This window comes from Pleurodeles waltl, chromosome 11 (assembly GCF_031143425.1).
Source record: "Pleurodeles waltl isolate 20211129_DDA chromosome 11, aPleWal1.hap1.20221129, whole genome shotgun sequence".
NCBI lineage: Eukaryota > Metazoa > Chordata > Amphibia > Caudata > Salamandridae > Pleurodeles > Pleurodeles waltl.
This window is the reverse complement of record NC_090450.1, coordinates 946,458,940-946,473,071: the sequence shown is the minus strand read 5'-3', so window position 1 is coordinate 946,473,071 and position 14,132 is coordinate 946,458,940. Positions and strand designations below refer to the sequence as shown.

The 14,132-nt window shown below is 50.9% G+C and overlaps 1 protein-coding gene across 1 annotated transcript in view; it reads right to left on the bottom strand.

The window, feature by feature from the left end:
* ADORA2A (adenosine A2a receptor) overlaps window positions 1-9,560 on the bottom strand; it is a 107,476-nt gene extending 97,916 nt beyond the window's left edge. The window contains exon 1 of the mRNA XM_069215115.1: window positions 7,720-9,560. The gene's annotated coding sequence lies outside the window, so the exon portion shown is untranslated. The remainder of the gene's footprint in view (window positions 1-7,719) is intronic.
* Window positions 9,561-14,132: the final 4,572 nt, after the last annotated feature.

The window sequence follows — 14,132 nt, the reverse complement described above, 5'->3', positions numbered from 1 at the left end:
CACTGCTGCCCCCGACAACAACCAGTCCAATATACACCCCAACTACCCTCAGCTGCACTACCCCGCTCTGCTGCGCGGGAAACCGCCCCACTAAACTACCGCAAACTAAACTCTGCGAAGAAAAGTCAACTTTCACTGAGGGGCGCCACCCTCCCCCGTGCCAATCTCTCCCCCCCCCCGCGCCGCCGTGCCCCTCTCCTTATCAACCCAGGCCACTGGCTGTTCCTTCTCCCTCAACACCCCGCGCCCCTCCCCCACCGGACCGGGCCCACCCCTAAAACCCGCCTCTCCTCCCCAACCACCGCCACACCCCCTAACACCTGCCTTCCGCTCAGTACCCCCTGCATCTCCTGCAGTACACCCCGCTTCAGCACCGTACCCTTCCGCCCGGTGTATGCTTCTTACGGTCAGCACCGTACTCTTCCTCTCAGTACCCTCTTATAATCAGCACCGTACCGTACCCTTCCTCTCAGTACACTCTTATAATCATCACCGTACCGTACCCTTCCTCTCAGTACACTCCTATAATCAGCACCGTACCCTTCCTCTCAGTACCCTCTTATAATCAGCATCCTACCCTTCCTCTCAGTACCCTCTTATAATCAGCACCGTACCGTACCCTTCGTCTCAGTACACTCTTATAATCATCACCGTACCGTACCCTTCCTCTCAGTACACTCCTATAATCAGCACCGTACCCTTCCTCTCAGTACCCTCTTATAATCAGCATCCTACCCTTCCTCTCAGTACCCTCTTATAATCAGCACCGTACCGTACCCTTCGTCTCAGTACACTCTTATAATCATCACCGTACCGTACCCTTCCTCTCAGTACACTCCTATAATCAGCACCGTACCCTTCCGCCCAGTACCCTCTTATAATCAGCACCGTACCGTACCTTTCCTCTCAGTACCCTCTTATAATCAGCATCCTACCCTTCCTCCCAGTATTTTCTTAGCATCAGCACCGTACCCTTCCTCTCAGTACCCTCTTAGGATCAGCACCGTACCCTTCCTCCCAGTACCCTCTTTTCATGATCAGCACTATATCTTTCCTCTCAGTACCTGCTCCAAGTAGTCAGCTCGTTACCGCTCCTCTCACAGTACCTTCTCACAATAAGAAGCACCTTATCCCCCTCCCCCCACACACTTTCCATTTAAAAGAAGCGCCTTGTAATCCCTTTCGGTACGTTTTGTTACTGTTACTCGTCTTTCTCCCTCATGTGCTCCCTCTAAAACAAGCACTCTATTTTTTCTATCAGTACCATCTCCCAATACTCAGGTCTACCCCATCCCCCAACTCCCTTCTTCCTAGTACCAGCTCCTTATCCTTACTCCAAGTAGCTGCAACCTCTAATACTCACCTCCCCCAGTACCTTACCGCTGTAATCAGTACAATATGCTTCCTCTCTGTCTTCTGTTTATAATCAGTACTCCCTCCTTATAATCGCTCGCATCCTTACTCCCAGTACCTTCCTTCGACAATCATCACCTCATCTTTGCACTCAGCACATCCTCCTTTATAATCAATCACCTTATCCTTCGTCCTCTAATACTCAGTACCATGGCCTTCCGTTCAGTACCACCGCCTTATAGTTAGATCCAGGCTGTTCCTCCCAGTAATACATATTTATACTCAGAACCTTCTCATTTATAATCAGTTCATTACCCTTCCTGCCACTAGCTTCTACCTATAATCAGTACCTTTCCCTCCCTTCCCATGCATCCTGTTTGCACCCAGTACCTTTTTCTTATTACCATTTTTATCAGTACTTTCTCCTTTAAATCAACTATAGTTCTTCCTTTCAGCGCCTTCTCTGTACATATAGCCCCAGATGCCCCCCCGCCGTACCCCATCTTTGTACTCAGAACCTTCTGCTTTCAAATCATCTCCGTACCCTTTCTCCCGCTACCTTCTCCCTATAATTGGCAACTCCCCCCCAAGTACCTTACCCATGTGATCAGCACATTAGCCTTACTTCCTCCGCCTCATCTTTGCACTCACTTTCCTTTGCTTATAACCAGTACCTTCCTCCTCTCAGTACCTTCTCCTTAGAATCAACACCTGTCCTTCCTTTCAGTACCTTCTTCTTACAATCAGCTCCATATCCTTTCCCCAGTACCCTCCTCCGATAACCATCACCTTGTCCTTCCTCTCAGTACCTTCTCCTTATAATCAGCTCAATATCCTTCCCCCAGTACCTTCCTTCGATAACCAGCACCTCATCCTTCCTCTCAGTACCTTCACCTAATAATCAGTTCCATATCCTTCTTTCTTATACCTTCCTTCTATAACAGCACCTCAGCCTTCCTCTCAGTACCTTCTCCTTATGATCAGTTTCGTAACTTTCCTCATAGTATCTCCCTCTGATAACCATTACCTTGTCCTTCCTCTCAGTACCTTCTCCTTATAATCAGTTCGATATCATTCCTTATAGTATCGTCCTCTGATAACCATCACCTTGTCCTTCCTCTCAGTACCTTCTCCTTATAATCAGCTCAATATCCTTCCCCCAGTGTTTTATTTCAATAACCAGCACCTCATCCTTCCTCTCAGTACCTTCTCCTTATAATCAGCTCAATATCCTTTCCCCAGTACCTTTTTTTCGATAACCAGCACCTCATCCTTCCTCTCAGTACCTTCTCCTTATTATCAGTTCGATATCATTCCTTATAGTATCTTCCTCTGATAACCATCACCGTGTCCTTCCTCTCAGTACCTTCTCCTTATAATCAGCTCAATATCCTTCCCCCAGTATCTTTTTTCGATAACCTGCACCTCATCCTTCCTCTCAGTACCTTCTCCGTACATCTCATCTCCCTCACAGTACCACCTCCCTGTATCGATTACCTTTGCCTTCCTCTCAATATCTTCTCCCTGTGATCAATAACACAGCCTTGACCCTGGAACTTCTTCCTTCAATCAACAGCTCATCCTTCCTCACTGAGCCTCAACTGCACCCAGTGCCTTCTCCCCATAAACAACACATTACCGTGTATCCCACTGCCTTTTCTTAATCACCAGCACATCCTCATTGCTCCCAGTGCCTTCTCCTGATACTCGGCAGCGTATCTTTCCTCTCAGTATCCCATATTTGTACTCAGCCTCGTTGCTCATGATTGCTTGTAATGAGCAACTTATCGCAGTGCATTCTCCTTATAATCAGCACTTTATATTTTATCCCACTTCCTTCTTTTAATAATCAGCATCTTATCTTTTCTCTCAGTGTTTCATCTTTGTACTCTCTATCTTCTCCCTATAATCAGCACTTTATGTTTATCCCACTTCCTTCTTTTAATAATCTGCATCTTATCTTTCCTCTCAGTGTTTCATCTTTGTGCTCTGTATATTCTCCCTATAATCAGCGCTTTATCTTTCATCCCATTTCCTTCTCTTAATAATCAGCATCTACTCTTTCCTCTCAGTGTTTCATCTTTGCACTCTGTATATTCTTCTTATAATCAGCGCTTTATCTTTCATCCCATTTCCTTCTCTTAATAATCAGCATCTTATCTTTCCTTTCGGGGTTTCATCTTTGCACTCCGCATCTTCTTCTTGTAATCAGCACTTTGTTTCATCCCACTTCCTTCTCTAAATAATCAGCATGTTATCTTTCCTCTCAGATTTCATCTTTGCACTCTATAACTACTCGTTATAATCTGCACTTTCTCTTTTATCCCACTTCATTCTCTTAATAATCAGAACTTCTGATTACTCCAGTACTTTCTCTCCATAATCAGCACGTGCCCTTCCTCTCGCTGCCTTACCCCTGCAAGAAGCGCCTTACCTGTCCCTCCCCTCGGCGCCTTCAGCTTCGACTGAGCCCCTTATCTTTGCCCTCAGTACCTTCTTCGTAAAATCTTTCCTTTCCCCCTTTAACCAGTACTGCGCCCTTCCCCAGTACCTTTTCCTTACACTCGGTGTCACACCATCCCCCCAGGCTTCCTTCCATTTATCTCAGGCCCCCTCACGCCCCCCAGGGGCAGTGGGCTCTCCTTCGGTACCGCCTCATTGGCATCAGTACCTTGGATTTCTCCCTCGGACACTGTTCCTTGCTCTGAGCACATTCTCATCCTCCCCAGTACCTTCTCCCCTACACCCCCGTTCCTTTCAGCGCCTTCCTCGTAGGAGCTTCTCTCCGTACTCCGCACTGTACCCTTCGTCACAGTACCTTCCTCTGTACCCCGCACTGTACCCTTCGTCACAGTACCTTCCTCTGTACCCCGCACCGTACCCTTCCTCCCAGTACTTTGTCTCTGTACCCCGCACCGTACCTTTCCTCTCAGTACCTTCTCTCTATAATCCGAACCGTCGCCTTCCTCCAGTGTCTTTTCTCTGTACCCCGCACTGTACCCTTCCTCTCAGTACCTTTTCTCTGTACCCCGCAATATATCCTTCCTCCCAGTAACTTTTCTCTGTACCCCGCACCGTACCGTTCCTTTCAGTACCTTTTCTCTGTATCCCGCAATATATCTTTCCTCCCAGTAACTTTTCTCTGTACCCCGCACCGTACCCTTCCTTTCAGTACCTTTTCTCTGTATCCCGCAATATATCTTTCCTCCCAGTAACTTTTCTCTGTACCCCGCACTGTACCCTTCCTCTCAGTACCTTTTCTCTGTACCCCGCAATATATCCTTCCTCCCAGTAACTTTTCTCTGTACCCCGCACCGTACCCTTCCTTTCAGAACCTTTTCTGTGTACCCCGCAACGTAACATTCCTCCCAGTACCTTCTCTTTGTACTCCGACCCGTACTCTTCCTCTCAGTACCTTTCCTCTGTACCTCGCACCGCACCCTTCCTCCCAGTACCCCGCATCGTAATCTTCCTCCCAGTACCTTTTCTCTGTACCCCGCACCGTACTCTTCTTCCCAGTACCCTCTCTGTACCCCGCACTGTACCCTTCCTCCCAGTGCCTTCTCTCTATACTCCGAAACGTCGCCTTCCTCTAGTATCTTTTCTCTGTACCTCGCACTGTACCCTTCCTCCCAGTACTTTCTCTCTGTACCCCGCACCGTATCTTTTCTCTCAGTACCTTCTCTCTATAATCCGAACCGTCGGCTTCCTCCAGCATCTTTTCTCTGTACCCCGCACTGCACCCTTCCTCTCAGTCCCTCTTCTCTGTACCCCGCAATATATCCTTCCTCCCACTAACTTTTCTCTGTACCCCGCACCGTACTCTTCCTTTCAGTACCATTTCTCTGTACCCCGCACCGTACCCTTCCTTTCAGGACCTCTCTCTGTACTCCGAACCGTAGCCATCCCTCAGTGTCATCTCTCTGTACTCCGCACCGTAACCTTCCTCCCAGTACCTTCTTCCTGTACTCTGAACTGTAGCCATCCTCCACTATCATCTCTCTGTACCCCGCAACGTAACCTTCCTCCCAGTACCTTCTCTCTGTACTCCGACCCGTACTCTTCCTCTCAGTACATTTTCTCTGTACCCCGCACCGTACCCTTCCTCCCAGTACCCTCTCTGTACTCCGAACCGTACTCTTCCTCCCAGTACCCTCTCTGTACCCCGCACCGTATCCTTCATCTCAGGACCATCTCCTTGGTAATTCCTCTTCACCCTTCCCAGGCACCTTCTCCATAGCATCCTTTACTTTTTCTTCTCTCAGTACTCTATGTTTAGTACCAGTACCCTTCCCCTGCTCGCGGAGCATCGCCCTTCCACGTGAAGCTATTTAGTTCCTCCCAGTACCGCCCCCTCCACTCCCAACGTTTTGCTTACCCCCCTTCACTCTCAGTACCTTTGCATTCCTCCGAGCATCTTCTGTCCCGCTCACTACCCTCTCCACTCAGTAACGTCTCCATCCTCCCGGTACACCCCCTTTCTCCGAATACCTCGCCCACCCTCGCCACCTTCTCTTTTGTCCCAGGACATTCTGCTTCATTTCACTCGTCTCTGTACCGTTTCCCCCGTGCCCTTCATCGCTCTCAGCGTGTTACTCTTCCTCTCAGTACCTTCTGACTCCTCCGCGAGCACACCCCCCTTCCTCTCATGTAGTTCTTGCATCCTCCGCGCTCAGTACTCTTGCACCTCCCTCCCACCACCCCATCCTTCTGTTCAGTACCTGCTCACACCTTCTCCCTCAGTCCTTCATCCCAATACCTACTTCCGCTCTGCAGCTCCTTCTTCGCGCCTAGCGCCTTCTTACTCCTCAGTACCTTCTCGCTTGACTTGTGCAAGGACACGTCCCGGGACCATATGTTTGCTCTGAAGGCTGCGCGCGGTGGCACCAAACCCTCGTGCCTCTTTTATCCACCATCAGTCACTCCCGCCCTTTATCTCACTCCTTTGTTTCCTTTTCATCCCTGCTTTCTCCATTTGTCACGGGAGTTCCGTATTTCTCTTCCTCCTTTTTTCCTCCTTCAATGTTTTTCTCTCTCCCTTGCTCTGGGTCAAAGTCTGATGAGTAACTACAAGGGCTGGTCCACAAAAACGGGTGCAGGTGGAGGCTACCTGCAGCCACCTGCTCAAATTAAGACCTGTCCCCTCAGCACCTTCTCCTCCAGGAGGCGTCTTATTTTCCAGTCAGAACTTTCTTCTCTCCCCAGGCTCCTTCTTACGCCCGCTGGCACCTTCTCCTGCCCTAGACACCTTCTTACGCTCTCTGGCACCTTCTCCTACCCCTAGACACCTTCTTACGCTCTCTGGCACCTTCTCCTGCCCTAGACACCTTCTTACGCTCTCTGGCACCTTCTCCTACCCCTAGACACCTTCTTACGCCCCCAGGCACCTTCTCCTACCCCTAGACATCTTCTTACGCCCACTGACACCTTCTCCTACCCCTAGGCATCTACTTACACCCTCTGGCACCTTCTCCTACCCCTGGGTACTTACTTACACCCCATAGCATCTTCTCCTACTCATAGGCACCTTCTTACACCCCCTATCACCTTCTTACGCCCCCTGGCACCTTCTCCTACCCCTGGGTACTTACTTACACCCCATAGCATCTTCGCCTACTCCTAGGCACCTTCTTACAGCCCATTCTCCTACTCCTAGGCACCTTCTTACAGCCCCCGGCACATTCTCCTACTCCTAGGCACCTTCTTACAGCTCCTGGCACGTTCGCCTACTCCTAGGCACCTTCTTACGCCCCTATCACCTTCTCCTACCCTAGGCACCTTCTTACGCCCCCTATCACCTTCTCCTACCCTAGGCACCTTCTTACGCCCCCTATCACCTTCTTACGCCCCCTGGCACCTTCTCCTACCCTAGCCACTTTCTTACGCCCCCTATCACCTTCTTACGCCCCCTGGCACCTTCTCCTACCCCTAGGCACCTTCTCACACCCCTAGCATCTTCTCCTACCCATAGGTACCTACTTACATCCCTTAGCACCTTCTCCTACCCCTAGACACCTACTTACGTCCCTTAGCACCTTCTCCTAATCCTAGGTACCTTCTTACGCCCCCTGGCACCTTCTCACGCCCCCTAGTATCTTCTCCTACCCATAGGTACCTACTTACATCCCTTAGCACCTTCTCCTACCCCTAGACACCTACTTACGTCTCTTAGCACATTCTCCTGCCCCTATGAACCTTTTTACGCCCACTAGCATCTTCTAATGCCCCTAGGCACCTTCTTACGACCCTTAGCACATTCTCCTACCCCTACGTACCTACTTAGACCTACCCCCTTCCCCCCCAACGCCGTCTCCTCCCCGGGGCACCTTCTTACCCCCTCTTCACCTCCCTCCACCTCTCTCTTACCGCTGTCGGATGCCTCCTCCCGGGAGGGCGGGGATCCGGTGCGGACCGCTACCGAGGGATCCTTTCTTGTGATCCCGGTCTGTGGAAGATCTTCTTCTTAAGCTGATCTCACCACTGAAGCCAGATCCCGCATAGCAACCTCCTTGCGGCGGAGATCCTGGCAGGAGTCTCCCACCTGGGTGATGGTCATTTGAAGGGATCGTCCCCGGGTGAGGATTGGTGAAGGGATCCTTTGAATTGGTTCTATACAGTAATCTCTTTAGCTGATGCTCGGTAGGGTGTGGCGAAGGGATCCCTTTGGGCAGACCCCGCCGAGTGATCTCCTTGGTTGATCTTGTCTGAGGATCTCATGGAATTGTGATCCAGTCGACAGACGCTTCCGCGGCGGGGATCTAGTGCAGGGATGTCCTGGGGTGGCGATCTGTCGTGCTGATTTACTGGAGTGATCCCACTGTTGTTGTTCAGCAGAAGGTTGTCATGGGTCGATCCCCTCCAGGTACGGATTAAATCAAGGAAATTTTTAGCAAGTAGAGATCCCGGGGGAGGGCTGAAAAGTTTTACTGGGGTACAAATCAGACAGAGCGATCACGAAGATGAATCCACTCCGGACGGGGACCCAAAGGCACGATCCTTTAGGAATTACCTCCTAGCGTGATCCCAGTACACAGAGCCCACCAGGTGCGCACCCCGAGGAGGGATATCCAGGGACGGCGACGGGTGGAGTATCCAGGCGTGAAAACTGGGACGGGTGGAAAGATCCGGGACTTCCAAGCGCGATCACTGTGTCCCTGGCCCGGTGGATTCCAGCCCTCCCCCTCAGGCTCCACCCCGGTCCGCTCTCGGCTCCTCGGGGGCTCTCACTGGATTCTCTCGGGTCAGGGGCGACAGTTTCACGACACTAGCGTAGATTCTCCGGAATCTTGGCCAGGATCTCCCGGGTTAAAGCAGACTCTTCCGGGTATGTCATAGCCCTGTTTGCCTTGTTTTCTCCCGGGTTTGCCGTGTTCTCTCCCGGGTTTTGCCTGTGATCGCCCCAGGCCTGTCTGGGATCTCCTGGGTGGACAGTGAATATTACCGGCTCTGGTTTTGGGGGTTTTTCACTTGTCTGTTCAGTGTTTTCCCGGGGTTGGTTCGTGTCCTACCGGTTCTGGTCTGGATTTGGTGTGGGTCTCTTAGGAGTTTTCTCCCTGGTTTGGTCTGTTTTGTCCTGGGTCTGGTCTGTATTCTCCCGAGTTTGGTCTGTAATCTCCCTGGTTAGCTCTGTATTCACAGAGGTCTGACCTGTACACTCCCAGGTATGGCCTGTATTCTTCAGAGTCTGGTGTATATTCTCCCGGGTCTGGTCTGTACTCTCCCGGGTCTGGTCTGTAGTCTCCCGGGTCTGTATTCTTCAGAGTCTAGTGTGTATTCTCCCGGGTCTGGTCTGTACTCTCGCGGGTCCGGTCTGTAGTCTCCCTGGTCTGTATTCTTCAGAGTCTGGTGTGTATTCTCCCGGGTCTGGTCTGTATTCTCCCAGGTCCGGTCTGTAGTCTCCCTGGTCTGTATTCTTCAGAGTCTGGTGTGTATTCTCCCGGTCTGGTGTGTATTCTCCCGGGTCCGGTCTGTAGTCTCCCTGGTCTTTATTCTTCAGAGTCTGATGTGTACTCTCCGGGGTCTGGTCTGTATTGCACCTGATCTCTTTTCTCCCGGGTCCGGTCTGTAGTTTCTCTGATCTGTATTCTTCAGAGACTGTTGTGTATTCTCCCGGGGCGGGTCAGAAGTCTACCGGGTCCGGTCTGTATTCTCCCAGGTCCGCTCCCGTGCCCCCACAGTCCCTCGCAGGCTCCGGCGGTGCCAGCGTCTGTCTCTCTCTCGCATCGAGTCTCGCTCACACCTCCCCCGACCCTCTCCACCGCCCGCCCTCCTCCCCTCCACGCCCACTCACCGCCTCATTAGCATACAATGCAAGGGGCTGCACGTGGTATTTAATTCACATCTTCACCAGACGCCACTTACCCTCCCTTCTACGATCCCTTCCTACCGGTGCCTTTTCACACCCACTCCTCACCTAGTCTCCCCATCTCTCTCTCATCTACGCTCCTTCTCTCCCCGCCTCTCCGCCCTTCTCCTTTCGCCCTATCCCCCATCCTCTATCCCCTTCCCACCTCACGTCCATCTACTTCATTTACTTCCCCCTCTACCTTTCTTATCCCCCCTTCCTCCTTGTTTTTTCTTTCCCTCTTTTCTCCTCTCACTTCACTCTCCAATCTGCCAGTCTCACCCACTTCAGTGCCCCCTTGCTCTCACTTAGCAAATATCCTACCAGCCAGCCTCTGCTGTGCCCTCTCCCATCTGTAGTGTTGTGTGCCAGTGACGTAACTGGTCACAGGACCCTACCATTGGTGTGAGGGTGTGGTGAAAGGGAGTGCCCTCATTAATTCCTAACAAAATATATACCCCGCCCCCCTTTTTAGGGTCGAGCCTGCATTGCATGCGCTCGCGCATGCGTATCGCAGCGAGACTCTTTTGTATTTAGAAAAGGGCTCGGAGCCCTGTCAACTTCACGTCAGTGTTTTTTATTGGTTCGTGGGCTTCCCTAATAAAATCTGCTTGCTTTCATTTGTCGAAGGCACTCATATGTCATGCCTTTTCCGGTGGCTAGCCCTCCTCCAGCGCAGCGACCAAGTACAGAAAACATGCAAGGCTCGCTGTTTTCCATCGGCCTAGTGGACTTTTTTTTCCTCTAATTTACGAGCGCGATCTCGCTTGGCAGAAGTGGAGCGCTTTACATACTTGATTTCACTTTTTCGGGATATGTACATAAATGCACTTTTGCCCGATAGGTGAAAAGTCGGGTTAGGAGTTTACAACGCGATCAGCTCTAACATGAGCAAACGCGAAACCCGTTGCATTGTAAATGCTTGTTGTCTTACTGTTGTTGGTCTGCCTTGACGTCACAGGGCAGAGAATATAAATAAAGGCCGTGGTCCGGGGTGTGGCAGGTGCAGGTGGTACGGCACGACACACAAGGTCGGATCCTTAATGCAGCCGCTGTCAACCATCCTCGGCCACGGAACTCTAAACCACACTATCGTGTCCTGAGTCATTCATTTCCCACAATTACATTACATTTGGCGACGAGGTACGTGGTGTCACTCACTGTGCTGTTTCACCCCGTGGCGGCCGCTCCAGTCGTGGTGCTTGTTGCCACGTGGGCTGACGCGAGTCAGCGTAGTTTCCTCCTGCCGGCCTCTCAGCGGAGGATTCCTGCTGTTGCCGTTGACAGCGTAGGTCTGTGTCCACCCCTGCGATCCTGCTGTGTGAGGGGCCTGAGCGTGCCTGAAGGAGCACGCTGTCTTTGGTGCAGCCCATGCCGGCGGCCCCGCACACCGCGTCCTGCCCGGCCTTCGGCTCGCTGCTGTTGCCTCTCTCTTACTGAGGCCCCTGCGCAAGGCTGTCTTTCCTACTATGGCGCCCCCACTTGCTCCTCAGCCTTGCAGAGGGGCATCCAGACGCCCCCAAACCCACAACACGAAGGCTCGACGTGGAACTTCTCACATCTCTGCGCCACGCTCATCAGTGCTAGTGGAAGCCCGGTGAGTGCAACAGACAGTAATTTTACCCTGATACTGCCTAAGTTTACTGTAGGTATACCCACCCACCGCTGCTATGTCGACCATACCGCCCGTGGAGCCATTCCTCGTTGATGGGGCCCCTTCTGCCTAGGCCCTTAAGTGGAGAGACTGGGTGGAGAGGGTCCTACTATTTTTTTAGGCCACCAAGGTGGAGGACGCTCAGAAGCGCGCCATGATCCTGCATTTAGGGGGAAAGGACATCTACAAGATATAAAAAAATCTCATTGAAGATGCTCCCAAAACACACACCATTTTAATTGCCGCCCTAAATAGGCACTTTGAGCCCATGGCCAATACAGACTATGAGCGTTTTGTTTTCAGACAAGCCCGTCAACAAGCAGAAGAGTCAATAGACTCCTTCCACTTGAGACTGAGAGATCTGGCCAGTACATGCAGATTCGCCAACGAAGCGGAAGAGATAAGAGGGCAAATCATTCAAGGATGTTCATCAGTAAAACTCAGAGAACGAATCCTAAAAGAGTCAGGAAGGTCCCTACCCGACATTCTACAGATGGGATGCACAAAAGAGTTATCTAAGGCCCAGGAGTCTCATATGGAAGCAGCCCTACAGAGACCGATGAAAGAGGAGGCCGCCAATACAATAGCTCCAACCACGAGCAAACAAGATACCGCACAACAAACCGCCGGCAAGACAATGTGGGTACTGCGGCGGACCCTCACACAGACCATCCGAATGCCCGGTAAGGGGCAAGAAATGTGCTGGTTGCGGAAAACTACACCACTTTGTAAAGGTGTGTAGGTCAACCAAAACCCGAACCGGAAGTGCCTCCATCAACGTGACGACAGGCAAGCCTGAACACGGTAGTGACATGGATGACGACGAAGCCGAAGTGCACGTCATTCATTCATTGTTCACTGTTGGAAACACTACCCATTTGTCAACAAAACTACCAAAATGTCAGGTCCAAGAAGGCACCCACGAGATTCTGGCAGTGGTCGACACAGGAGCATTAATTAACATTCTGGCCGCGGACAAACACTGCAAAATGACTCCAGTTCCTGTATTGACCAAAGCCAAGGTTAAAGTCTATGTCTACGGACAGAGCACGCCACTTGCCCTGAAGGGTGTATTCCAAACTACCATCACACATGAGTCCAAAACAATCCTGGCTAAAATTTACGTAACAGAAGAAGGACGCAGAATGCTTCTAGGCTGCAAGGCCGTGGAAGAACTAGGGGTAGTCACTTTCGCATTCAGCATACATCAGGAGTCAATAACAGAGCTTTTGGCCCAGTATCGAGGAGTGTTTGAAGGAATTGGATGTTTGAAGAGCAAATAGGTGAAGCTACATATCGACAGGATGGTGGAACCTGTTGCCCTTCGCCACAGACGTATCGCGTTTCACATCCGACCCCAAGTAGAGAAAGAGTTAGACCACCTTGAGAAAATGGGCATTATAGAAAGAGTGACAGGACCAACGCCGTGGGTTTCACCAATCGTTGTAGCACGCAAACCGAAGCAACCTGGAGAAGTCCGCATCTGTGTGGATATACGCCTCCCTAATGCCGCCATCAAACGTGAAAGACATTTGACACCCACGATCGACGACATCATAGGTGAGCTCAGCGTATCTTGCTGGTTTTCAAAACTTGACCTACGGTCAGGGTACCATCAACTGGTGTTATCAAAAGAGTTGCGCTACATCACAACATTTTCCACTCACATTGGGCTGAGGAGATACAAACATCTAAACTTTGGAATCTCCAGTGCCGCTGAAGTCTTCCAAAATGTGATACACAAACTATTAGCAGATCTACCAGGGACAATTAATGTCAGTGACAGCATTGTGATCCACGCACCTACCATTGCGGAACATCACTCCTGCATGTTACAGAGAATCCAAGAGTCTGGACTAACGTTACGTCGCAGAAAATGCAAATTCTTGAAAGACAAAATACAGTTTTTTGGATATGTGTTCTCAGCCAGTGGCGTTGCACTGGACCCAGCAAAAGTGCGTGATGTCAAAGATGCACCGCCTCCCACGTGTGTGACCGAGGTTCGAAGTTTCTAGGGCATGGTGAATTACTGTGGCTGATTCATTAAGGACTTGTCAGCTCTCACCCAGCCCCTCCGAAATTTGACCAAAGTATCAGAATCGTGGACTTGGGGCTCGGCTGAACAGGCAGCGTTTGAAGCCATCAAAGACGCTTTATCCACTGATACCACCCTGAGGTATTTCGACCCCAGAAAAGAGACCAAAGTCGCAGTCGATGCGGGGCCAAAAGGACTAGGAACCGTGTTATTCCAGGAACAAGCTGACGGAGACTGGTCCCCAGTAGCTTATGCCAGCAGATCTTTAACTGAAACAGATCAAAGATACTCTCAAATAGAAAAGGAAGCAATCGCTGTGCATTGGGGTTGCAGACATTTTCACATCTACGTCTACGGACGCCCCTTAGTAGTAATGACTGACCACAAACCCCTAATACCTTTGTTCAATGGGACTGTGTCAAAGCCTCCTCCCCGGATAGAGAAATAGATGCTCCAGTTACAGGACTACAGGTGTCAGTTGGAGTATCGCCCCGGGTCTGAGAATCCTGCAGACTATCTATCAAGACACCCCCGAGCAGCTTCAGATGAAGAAGTGCATGACACCCAAGAGACAGAAGAATACGTCAAATACGTTTCAGACAGGTCTAGACCGTTACCCCTCTCGGTGAGTGAGATAGTCCAAGCTACAGCAGGTGACGAGTGCCTCCAGAAGGTGTTCACCGCTATCCAGACCAATCAGTGGTACGTCGTGAAGAAACAACTGCCAACCCTAATTTCTGGCTCCC